The following is a 13,378-nucleotide window of genomic DNA, read 5'->3' on the forward strand; positions in this document are numbered from 1 at the left end:
GGCCATGGGCATGGACATGAGAGTGCAACTCCTGGCAAAGTTAGTTCTTGCAGTTAAGGGGCAATGATGATTAACTGATACATCTACCATTATGGCTCATGCCTGTCTGACATGCTAGGATGTAGGGCTAGCACATTTGGCTGTGTTCATGCTGCCATTCAGCCACACATTTCGTGAAGGATGCCCATACAGGCACCCACATATACCAACTAAATGAGGCATTAATGACGGTTGCAGGTCATTCTGTTTCAGTGGTCATTTGATATTATCCTCATTTTTGCCTGCCTGTGTTTCTTAGTCAGAATTTTTTTCTGATTTATTGCAGCATTTTAGTGTGTGATTCCTACCTTGAGATCATTAATACAACAGTCATGCTTTATGCCCTACCTGTGAGACTGTAATACGTAGAGTTTGGACAGGTTTTTTATACTGGTATTGTAGATGCAGGAGTCATTTTAGCTAATAAACTACATAAATATATATTACATAAGTCAGATGTCACATATTGATGTTATTGCTGGACAATTCACACACATATTCTACTTAGGTACAGTTACAGATAGTATGTAGGTATCTGCCATTTATTCATGTTCCTACACATTTGTTTTTCTTTTACAGGTTCAGCACTTACCTTGATAGTCCTGTAGTTGCAAATGTTGTCATTCAGCATTGACTCTGATGCTAGCAGTACACAGCCATTAGTGGAGTAAGTAAAAGTTATGAGGATTTCCTGGCATAAATGTTACTGTATGTATGTGCAAAGGATGAAGGTTATACCCCTTAAGTGATGAGCATGTGTGCTATCTGTTGTCTCTTGGCCAGGGCAAGGGCATATTGTGCATACCTACGTCCACATACACCAATAGTAGCTTGTGATTCCCCATCTGACAGCTCACTTGTATGTGGATGTGGTGACCTTGCCAGTGGTGGTGGATTGTTTGCTCTTAGCCCTTGGTGTTCCTGTTGCAGCTGTTTTTGCAGGATGATATTGTGTAGGATAGCACAGAGTATGATAATTTCATCACAAGTACTGGGATCGTACTGCAGAGCACCATCCTGATGTATATAGGTAATAAAATCATGACTTCAACAGCCCAAATACATCCTCTATGACATTTCTTGTTAGAGCTTGTGCCTCATTAAAGTGTTCTTCCATGGGTGTGTATGCATTTCTAATGGGTGAGTTGTGCCAGATATGCTAGTCATAGTAGCTGCCATGGCTGCCAACACACACACATTCAGGATGATTCCCTTAGCGTTACACATGACCTGGCAGTTAATGGAGTGGAACCCCTTTTTTTGATGTAGACCTTTCCCTGTTCCCTGGGTGGTGCTTTGATCTCAATATGTATGCAGTCTATGGCACCCAAGAATTCAGGAAAGTGTGCTACAGGGCAGAAATCCTGCATAGCTCTAGCTCTATCCTCAGGGGTACAGGGAAAATATATGTAGTTACTGCCATGCTGTAGCATAGCATTCAGGAATTGGTGTACGATCCTGGATACTGATGCCTGTTACAGCCCCAGAATGTCCCATGTGGGTCTCTGAAATGTTCATGTAGCTAATATTCTAAGTGCTAGACATTCTTTGGTCTCCACAGGTATTGTTTCCCCTCAGTTTGCCCTTCTTGTCAGGTGAGGATGACAGAGGTTACAGAGTTCCCACAGTATGTCTCTATTCACCCTGTAGCACTCTACTATTTCTACCTAACACAGATCATGAAAAGTTAAACGAGGTCTAAATATCTTTCCCCTTCTTGCCTGAGGTTTATCATCATCATCATCAGCAGCAGCAGCACAGACTTGAGCCTGTTGCCCAAACACATGCAGAAGAGCAGCAGCAGCCCCTAACATTCTTCCCCTCCAATGTAGTTTCCGTGGTTGTATTCCAATAGGTTTTGGAGTACAAGGCAAAAGGCTATATAATTGCTTTATAGGTGCTGAATAGCTCTGCCTTCTTGGACTGGTTGATTAGCATATAATTCAGCTGTTTATGCAGTAATTAACATGCAACAATATTTATTGTGTTTGTGTGGGTCTACACATCATGTAAAGCCAGTTACTGAATACAAATCAAGTGCACAATGGCAACATGCACACAGTTTTAGTGACCAAGTAGGGGTTTATCGAATCCTGTCCTATGTGTTTCTTTCATTGTAAAGAAATATACATAAATCTGACTTTCACTCTTGGATAGACCAATTTTCTCCAAACATTATTAGTCTTTCAGAAACATGGCTAAAAGCCATATAACACTGACAATTAATTTCTTCCCTTTGGATACAACATTATACACCATGACAGAACATATAAAAAAGGTGGTGGTGTTTCCATTGTATACTCTCATTTCCTGACCCTAACCCCATCTTCCAACCCTCATCCCTCTTTTCACCCAGCAGAACTCATCATAGCTAATTACAAACCCAATAAGCACAAAACTCTAACTATAGTCACCATCTACATACCCCTAGGAAATAACATTCCCTTATTAGAGCAGATTCTTCACTGGATGTCTGATAATATACCCAGTGAGACCATGATACTTGGTGATGTCAACATTAGTTGGCTTACCATCTTCACTAACTCACCTACCACTAGTATAAACCTATATGGATAAACTCAACATATCTCTACTCCCACTTTTCATCATAAGCCTACTATTATTAGTTCCATCATTGATTGGATTCTAGTCTGTAATCCTCAACTCTATCACCACCCTGAATCCCTTCCAGACTCCTTAAGCGATCACAGCCCAGTAAATATCCAAAGATTCTCTTCCCTTCAGTCACGACCTCATAAATTCAAAGAATGCCAAAAACTAACAGATTTTGACCCTGAAACTTTTAACAACTCTCTCCAAGCTAGTGATTGGTCCTTCCTATATTTCCTACCTCTGGATGAAGCTGTACTTCAATTTAATTCTATCTTCCTTAATACACTTAACTCTCTTGCCCATCCCAGAACTGTCAGAGTCAAATCTCAATGCTCTCCTTGGCTTACTATCTTTACTCAGTCTCTGATGCATAAAAGAGATAATGCATGAAAACTCTGGACCAAAACCAAATCTCCCACTTCTTCTTCTTCTTCTTTCGGCTTTTCCCAGTTAGGGGTCGCCACAGCAGATCACCTGTCCACTCATGATTGGCAGTGGAGTTTTATGGTGCTGAGTTGCCAGCTCGGTGTCCAACCTTCCACAGAAAGCACACACACACACACACAAATACCTAGGGCAAATTTAGAGTGTCCAATCCACCTACAGCATGTCTTTAGGATGTGGGAGGAAACTGGAGCACCTGGAGGAAACCCACGTGACCACATGGAGGACATGCAGACTCCGCACAGAAGGCATGCCAGCAAAATCAAATCTCCCACTAACTTCCAAAAATATAGGGAACTTCAGAATCTGACTAAAAAGCACATTATCAATGACTAAAAAACTTCTACCACACTCACCAAACTTCTAGAAACCTGAAAAAGTTCTGGAATACTATTAACTATATTCTCCAGACAGGCAATCCTTCAACTCCCAACCCCTGCCCTAATAACACACCCCTAGAAACTGCATCTCTCTTTAATTCATACTTCATTGATACCATCAGTAAACTCATACAGACTTCCAACCTACATAATCTTTCACCTCCTACCACCCCTCAATCGCACAACTCCCCCATCTCGTTAAGAACAATTCCAACTAACTATATTAAAAACCTTCTTCCTAAACTAAAACCATGTTGACTTCCAGTTTATAAATTGCCATCTATCTTCCTAAAGACTGCTACCAATTCTATAGCATACTGAGTCTCCATCCTCATAAATCACTCCATAAGGGAATCCACTGTCCCCACTATTTGGAAAAAATCCCACATAATACCCATCCATAAGGGAGGGAATTCTATTGAACTCTAATTACTGGCCTATAGCCATACTCTCTCCTCTTTCCAAAATGCTAGAACATTGTGTTCACAAACAATTCTTAACGTACCTCATTCATGAAAACCTGATTTCCCCTACCCAGCATGGCTTTTACCCTTATCATAGTACAACTACTGCTCTTATCTCCTTTATCAACTCCATCTGCCTTGCCAAAGATAACAATAGACTAGTGTCTTGCCTCTTTTTAGACCTCTGTAAAGCCTTTGACACTGTCTCCTACCCCATCCTCCTCTCCAAGCTGTCCCACCTTAATCTATCCACACCAATTATCTTTTGGTTTAATAGCTACCTTACATACAGGATGCAATCTGTCTAATGGCTCTCTACTCTCTCTCCATTTCTCCCAATCAATATGGGTATACTTTAAGGCTCAATTCTAGGTCCCATTCTATTTAACATCTTTACTAACCAACTACACCAATCTTGTCCCTAGTCCTCCCTCATTTAGTATGCTGATGACTCAGCTATTATCTCTTTTGCTGACAACCTTTCAGACCTATTAACCATTACACAAAAATCCGTCAACCTTACTGAATCTTGGCTATATAACAATTAACTCTTTCTCAACCCTAAAAAGAAAAAAGTTCTCCTCTTCCTCCCAAAATCCCTCTACCACCAGAAATCATCATTTACCATCTCCTCACTAAATAATACTTTCATTACCCCTGAAACCCATATAAATCTCTTTGGTGTGACCATAGATAACCAGCTCAAATTTGATCTGCATGTACATCACTGTATTAATAAAACCCACCAAAAGCTTGGTTTAATATATAGAAATAAAAGGTTCCTCACCCCTGAATCTAGAATCTCACTCACCCATGCCTACCTCCTCCCCAACCTCTTCTATGGCTGACACATTCTAACTAATCTACAGTCTTCACTTCTCTCCAAATTAGAAACTACCTACAACAGGGTAGCCAGATTTGCTGCTAAACTCTTTTAAATCTCACCATTGCCAAGCTCTGAGGACACTCAGTTGGCTAGAGTTTCCTAATCAACTCTTATTATCTCAATTTCTAGTTACCCATTCTATCCTGAATAAACTCTCCATTTGCCCTACTGTCTCTGCACTTATCTCCCTCTACACCCCCCTTCGATCTCTTAGAAGCTCTGGCCAATGCCTACTACAAATTTACAAACCTAAAAAATCAATTGAACAGAATCTTTACATCTCTTCTCTTGCCATCCAATGAACAGACTTCCATTGGCCCTGAGAAATATTTCCAATGTTCATTAATTTAGGAAAACACTTAAACTACACTTAAACTACATTCAAATAGACTGTGGTGGTGGTGCTGCGGTAGCGTTGTCACCTCACAGTAAGACATTGTCCTGTTCACTTCTCAGCTAGAGCATCTTCTGTGTGGAGACATGCGTGAATGGGCGTACCTTCATTGAAGGTTGTGCATCAGGGCTGGCAACTCGGCACGTAAATATCTACTGCCAATCATTAGCGGACCGAAGTTCCACTGTGGTGACCCCTGAACAGGAAAAGCCAAAAGACACAACAACTTAAACTACATCCAAATAGCACCTGGTCTTGTCTCTGTGATCATCCAACCTGAACCCTGCCCCTACTCTAGCACTACTTTCTCCCTACTCATTCTCTATTCCTTTCCCCATCTCTCTATTCAAAATGTTCTTCATAATGGCCCATCTTGACTTTCATTTTTCTTTCTTCCTTTACTCGGTCACTGTTATCTACTTTCTCTGCCTCTTTCTCATTTTTACTTATAAGGTATATTTTTACTATTACTGCTTATATTGACAAGTTTATTGTCTAATATTTGTCATGTACTTTGTCATGTTAATATTCTCTTTGTTGTAATGTCAGTGGCGGATGGTGACTTCAAATCAAAGGGGGTCTGCAGGCGACTGCTGAATGGGTGGGGTCAATGGGTGTGGCCAACTAGAAAGGGGAGGAGCTATGCTCAAAACCACAAAAACTGTAACTTTATTTAAATACTCTGCCCTGGGTGCCAAACCATAATTATGAGGGTCCAATCAAGACAAAATGAAGTGTAGAAGAAAAAAACATATTTCAATCCATTGGCTGCATGACAGCTTACTTAATATCTAAATGGAAACAAAAAGGTTGTGAGGCATGAAAAATAAATTACTTTTTAAATGCTTTACTGGAATGCTAGTCAAAATCAAGTATAAGAATAACAAGCAGCATCCAACTCAAACCACTTTTCCTTGTACTCCAGTTCTAATTATAATTTATATTCAGCTTTATTAAAGTAACATGCTGAAAGTAGCAATCTCTGTGATACCCCACTTGTAAAAATGTTTCTTATCCAAAAAAGACCTGCTGCCTGACAACAACTATCTACTTGTTTCATGGGGAAAACATGATCAAAGTAAAAAATGAAAAGCAAACAGGAAACAAGCTCAACATATATTGCTTAAAGGATTACTGCGCAGGATATGGACCGCACATGATAGATTGGCATTCTGTTTAGTTTGCAGGTAAAGCCTGTAATGAGCTCTTAAAATAATGTAATCCTGTCCTTTATTACAAATACTGTCATATGCATTTCAATAACCAAGGCTTATATGTTGTCTAGTTATGTAAGTATTCTCTGAATGGCAACAACAGAAAGGCTTTCAATGTTGGCAATTCTTTAACAGTATGCTTATTAAAACTTACTTGCATCTTACAATCTCAGACAAGCTTACCAGATGGTCATTAAAGCACTGCTACTTAAACACAGAGCAACAGGCACTTTCTGAATAATAATAAGCATAAATCAACAGTATAAAAATATGACAGAAACCAGAACATTCTGAAAAATCAAAGACAGATGAAAAGCCATTGTAGTACTTGTGTCTACCTTGGATCGGGGGATAGTCTGCACATTTAGACTGCATAACTGCTTCTTGCCTTGCTTGGACACATCCAGAGTCACTACATGGGGGAGTGGGATGCAACAAGTATGTCACAATTTGAAATGTCTCTGGCTGACTGCGATGGCCCTGACACATCTGTCATACTTCTCAACCTCAGAGCAAGAAATCTGGACAAAGCCATACATAGAAGTGGGACAAAGGTCCAAAAATAAGGACAATTTTTAAATATCGCTCTTATAAACTTAGAAAGATAATAGAATAGTAGGTCTTGCATGAGTATGAATTTTTTGAAGGGTATGAAATCTGAAACTGAAATGTCTGTCATTATTGTCTAACTTCAGTCTTTAATGATTTGCCACTAATTTGCCAAAAAAAACACACAATTTTATGAAAAATGGACCAAAAATATGATTCAAAAATATAAAATAGCCACACAATACAGCTGGGAACCTGTCAAAGAAGGGACACGTTTTTAATATTAGTACTGCTAACTTGAGCAATTGACAAAATAAAAGAATCTACATGCATTTCTGAAATAAAAGTAATCTATAACTGATTATTACAGTTATTTATTAGTTGTAAACCCTCCATGTTTTCTTCCAAAATTGCCATTTTGCAGAGGGATTATTAGAGGAAGAGCAACATTTTGAGCCAAAATCAGGGACAGTTGAGAGGTTTGGATATGTCTAATTCTATAAAGCAATTTATTTGCATGTACCTCTCAACCTGTTAATGCAGGAAATCTGGACAAGGCCAAATATATGGGGGGAACATATAAACAGTACTAAAAATTGCTCTTGTATAAAATGAGACAGTTGATCAAATAACAGGTCTTGCTTTAGCATGCATTTTCCTGAAGGTTATGAAGTCTGAAACTCAGTGTCTGTCATTATTTAGTGACTTCATTCCTAAATGATTTGACAGAAAACCACAAATTTTATGAGGAACAAATGAAAAATAAGAAGCAAAAATCTATTCATTCTGCAAAAATCTGGACAGTTGAGAGGTATAGTTCAGCCGGGGCTGTCTTTGAGTTTGCTGCTCTTCCTCCCTCACAAAATCATGGTCGAATGGAACTCCCCCCCCCCCCTACAGCCATTCCAATGAACCATTACTTGGCTATTCACCCCATTTACCATAAACACTAATGTGCATACTGCTTTACTTCTGCGATAATTTGGACTTCATTTAAAAGTTTTATTTTGCATTTTACAGCGCAAACATTAATACATATCATATCTGCTAAACAAAGCAATGCAGTCTCACAATGAGAACAGACTTAGCATTAAAACTTCTCTGCCCTTGAAAACTCACAATCACTGAAACAGCATTAAAACCCACATTCAAAGAAAGTACATTTTGCCAGTGGCAGATTAACTTTGGGTTTGGGCTGTTTTCAAATCACAAGCCCTTGCACACGAAACATACACATGCTCTTTCATACACCTTCCTGATTGTATTAAATTATATTCCTTGTACGATACAATACAGTTTTAGAGGGTGTTTTAAAATTATTGTTTTGAAAATTTTCCAGTAAGCAGTGAAACAAAATGTATGCACCAGTAATGACAAAACTGCCCAATTCAGAACATTTCCATCATAAACGTCTACTCAAACTTCTAAAGTCCACCAGTATCAGTACATATGCACAATATGTGAAGAAGTAAAAGTCATCTAAATAATTCCACATTAAAGAGATCTGTAACTAATGAAGAGGTTGCTGCTAGCAAACAACTTTGTATTTCATTGTTTCATCTACAAATAAAGTGCCCGTTACCCTTGAGGAATAAATTGCCTATCTTACACTAAAAAAAAATAATAAGCTAGCAATATCGCAATAGGGAATGGATGGTAAACTGATAACAGGTTCATAGTTACTAGGTATCTTCACATCCACCCCTTTTGCAACACAGTACAGTATCAGAAAATAATCTATCTACTGTGGGAGTAGAACCCACAGCCTTTTGCATCAAAAGCAAGTATACTACCTGTTGTGCTATTAACAATGCGAGCAGGCTCACCATAAGCAGCAGTAAACTTTTGCTCCCCTGCTAAACTTTTGCTCCCCTGCAGCTCTCAGCTCCTTGTAAAATCTATTCACTCAGTTGTATCTCTAAACTTTGCAGCACAAAGAAATCTGGAAAAAGCCAAAGTTTATTGTGGGGGGGGGGGGGACAAAAGCCCAAAAACCAAGGACACATTTTAAACATTGCTTGTATAATGTTGGAAAGTTGCTAGAATAAAATGCTGTGTTACCACCATACATTTTACTGCCAAGCCTTAAACCCAGGACCCTGTGCAAAACAGTCAGCACAACATGCCACTATGCCAATTCAGCTGTTTTGTGAAAGAGGAAGACGGAAACTTAAATGGCTACCATTTAGTGAATTCAGTTTTCACTATAGCACAGCTGTCAACCTCTTAGCACAAAACACCTGAACAAAGCCAATAATGGATGAATACAGCCCCCAAACATTCAGTGAATTCAGTTCTCACCATAGCTCTCAACATCTTAGCAAAAAACACCCGGACAAAGCCAGTAATGGGGGAATATTGCCCCCAAACATATTCAGTGAATTCACTTCTTACCATAGCTCTCAACCTTAGCACAAAACCTGGATGAAGCCAATAATGGGGGAATACAGTCCCAAAAATAGGGACAAATTTCAAATATCCATCTTATACACTTAGAAAATTGCTAGAATAAAAGCTTTTGTGTTACCATGCACTTTCTAAAGAATATGAAGTCTGATATTCAAATGTGTGTCATTTTTAACATGTTAACCAGGAAAGTCTGACTTGGAACAAAAGCTAATTTTTAGCAGAGGCCCAGGGAGAAACATTACAGACAGACACATGTCTTTGTAAGATGGGAGGACTCTAGAGGAAACAAAAACAGGGAGGACATACAGAAGGTAAGGCAGCCCAGCCAAGAATCAAATCAGAGAACATATAGCTGTCAGGCAACAATGCTATCACTGCACCAATTCACTGCTGGCTTTGCAAGGACACAAAAATACAGAAACCACAGATTTTATGAGGAACAAAACAAGTATGAGGGGAAAATCTGCAACATTTTTACAGATGGTGGTGGGTAGGGAATTTAGGCTCTTGCTACCTGGGCCCAAGGTGTAGGGTTCAAGCCTTATTCTCTATCCACCACCATGTAGCACCTGGGGCATTTTACACACAGACACACACACAGACACACACACAGACACACACACACACACACACACACACACACACACACACACACACACACACACACACACACACACACACACACACACACACACAACCTGGGACAGGTAAATCCTTCTACAGTTTTGTTCATTGGAGCAGCACTGAATACATTGTTATGCCCGCGAGATGTCCTTCCCTGATGAGCCTGCCGACGTTGGAGTCTGATCCCTTTCCTGTGACAGTCTATGCAGTTACAACTGCATAGACTTCTGGAATCTCTGCAGTTGAATGCTTCGTTATCCGGACTGCTGCTCAGACAGTCTGTGCATGCTCCAGACTGTCTCAGGAGCATTCCGGATATCGGAAATGCTAGTGCGCATGCATGAAAGTCCGCTATTTGCGATTGTTTTTTTTTTTTTTTTGTGTTTTATTTTATTTTATTTAGCTTTCTTTCTAATTTTATAGCTGGGGGGGTTGCCGTCTGGCAGTCCAATAGCACGGGCTGCCCCTGTGTAATGTGGAGCTTTTCTCCCCAAGCCTGTGCTGAAAAAGGGCTCTGCCCAGTTGGACTATCCCGGTTAACAAATGTCAAATAAATAATAAACGAATACATTTGCTTAAAAGCTTATGTTATGTCTGTATTGGTATTTGTATTTAATTTATTCTGTTCAGCTAGGTAACCAACCACATTTAAGTTGTACGTTTCACAATTTGCTTATTGTTCTTCTTCAGTGTATGTTGCAAAAATTCACCAGCATAGAAAGCTATATACTTTTTTCATATGAACTATATTTTTTGTCAATTATAAGTCCTGAAATTACAATAATCAGAATTATGATACTATCAGAATGATTGTGAGGGAATGCATGCTGAAACCAATGTTGTTGGACCTCAGAGCATTCCTCCAGTCTGAGACACATCGTCCTCAGAGGTAGTATATAGGTAGTGGGTGGGTACAGCCCATGTCAGAGAGGGCAAAGAGGGGTAATGGTGCTTGTTACCTTCAAAAATGTCATAACAGTTTAACATCATGTTTCACTATCAACTGTTTTACTGTAAAAAAAAAACTTTTTCTTACTGCAGTTTTCCTTTTATGCTTTTTTTATTTTTATATTTGCCCTGTACCTGCTGACCAAAAAGCCCCTCCTGACCAGACACACTCATTTGTTGTCTTTAGCCAATGATTTCACCCAGTATCAGTGTCAGAACTGTCCAAGGAGAGATCATTCAGGCAGCCATTGTGCTGCTTTGTGTCTTTGCTGAGGTGGAGGGGTAATATTTCTGTGTGTCACTACAAAAGCTCAGACTGGCTTAAACATGAAGTGTGTTCACACACACGCACACACACACGCACACACGCACACACACACACACACACACACACACACACACACACACACACACACACACACACACACACACACACACACACACACACACACACACTCCTGCATTGCTGGTGAGACTAACATCTGGCCCCAAGCAACATATTTTCATCTCAGCACAACTTGTGTCATATGCAAAGCAGTGTTCATCTGTCCCACAATAAATGAATTGAGATTTTGCAATTTGGATAGAGGCTTTTGGACTTTTTTTCTTACTGATTTGGACATGTTCCGCTTTATAGCATGAATACACTAAGGCAATTTTCTGCTGACCACTGAGACAACCTAAACAGTACAGGCCAGGGCAAGAGATATTTCCATGGGTTCACACTCCTATACAGTAAGACATTTCCCTGTAGTACATTTGTTTGGGGACACATGGCTGAAGTGATATTCAGCTGCAGAGAAATATGGCTGTTGCAAATTCCCTGTGGGCAAATTAAAGACTGTGATGCTATACCCACAACTTCAGTAACCAAATGCACATGGAGAAAATAATGTCCATGACCCTCAAGGCTACATGAGACAGCAGGCAGTATGGCAAGCAACAGCAGCAGGCTAGCCAGTAGTCATGTCAATGACAGTAAAATGCAGTGAACAATGAGCAGTGGCTTTATAACTGGTATGTGTGGACCACTACCCCCTTCACAGTGTCTAGGGAACATTACCTAAAATGCATACTGGAGCATAAATGTGAGTACCATAGCATGCAGGATTTCCTCCATGCTGTAGCACAGCGGTCTCCAACCTTTTTTTGCACCAAGAGCCAGTTTCATGTAAGTCAATTTTCCATGGACTGGCCATTGCATGCACATAATAAAGTGCATAATATTTATTTAATTATTTATTTGACATTTGTTTACCGGGTAGGCCTGACTAGACTAGAAGTCCATTTTCAGCCAAGACCTTGGAAAAAAAGCTCCAAAGTACAATAAAAATACAATTGGCGATAATTACCAAAAAAAAAAAAAAAGTGTACATCTTCACAGCATAACATTGATCTGCTGTGGTCGAGAGGTACGTAAACCTAATAGCAACCCTATTGACTTTCTAAGTTTATAAGAGCAATATTTAAAATCTCTCCCTATTTGTCCAGCATACCTCTCAACTGCACAGATTTTCCCAGTATCTAGATAATTTTGCCTCATATTTTTGGTCTGTTTCTCATAAAATTGTTGTTTTTTGGCAAATCACAGTCAGAAAATAATGACAGACAGTTGAGTTTCAGACTTCATACCCTTCAGAAAATACATGCTATCTAAGTTTGTAAGAGCAGTACTTAAAATTGTCCCTATTTGTATGCCTTTGTCCCACCATTATTTTTGGCTTTGTCCAGATTTCTTGCTCTAAAGAGGTTGAGAGGTATGCTGGCCCGATTTATTGTTCAAGAGGTTGAGCGGTATGGTCGAGAGGTACGCAAAACCTCATTGCTGCTGCTGCTGCTGCTGCCAGGGTCATTCACAGTCTTCACACTCTCTCTCTCTTTCTCTCTCTCTCTCTTTCACACACACACACACACACACACACACACACACACACACACACACACACACACACACACACACACAAACACACACACACACACACACACATGCACGCACACAGTCTCTCTGCTTTCAAGCAAGTATTCACTCACACAAACACAGAAACAAACACACACAAGCACACACACACACACACACACACACACACACACACACACACACACACACACACACACACACTCACACACTTTTTCTTTTGCTCTTATCAATCCCTCTGTCTTACTCACATGCATGCACTCTCACACCTGCATTATTTTAATTTTATATATATATATATTTTTTATTTTACACTCACTAAACAGCAAAAATGCTGCTGAGAAAGTGTAAAATAATGGCTCACTTACTCTCACTTTCACTGACATGCACATACACTCACACACAGATATAAACACACACACACACACACACACACGCACACACTCTCTCACGTACACACACACATACACACACACTATCACACACACTCGCGCACACA

Source organism: Protopterus annectens, chromosome 17.part0 (assembly GCF_019279795.1).
Source record: "Protopterus annectens isolate FY-2018-M chromosome 17.part0, PAN1.0, whole genome shotgun sequence".
NCBI classification, from domain to species: domain Eukaryota; kingdom Metazoa; phylum Chordata; order Ceratodontiformes; family Protopteridae; genus Protopterus; species Protopterus annectens.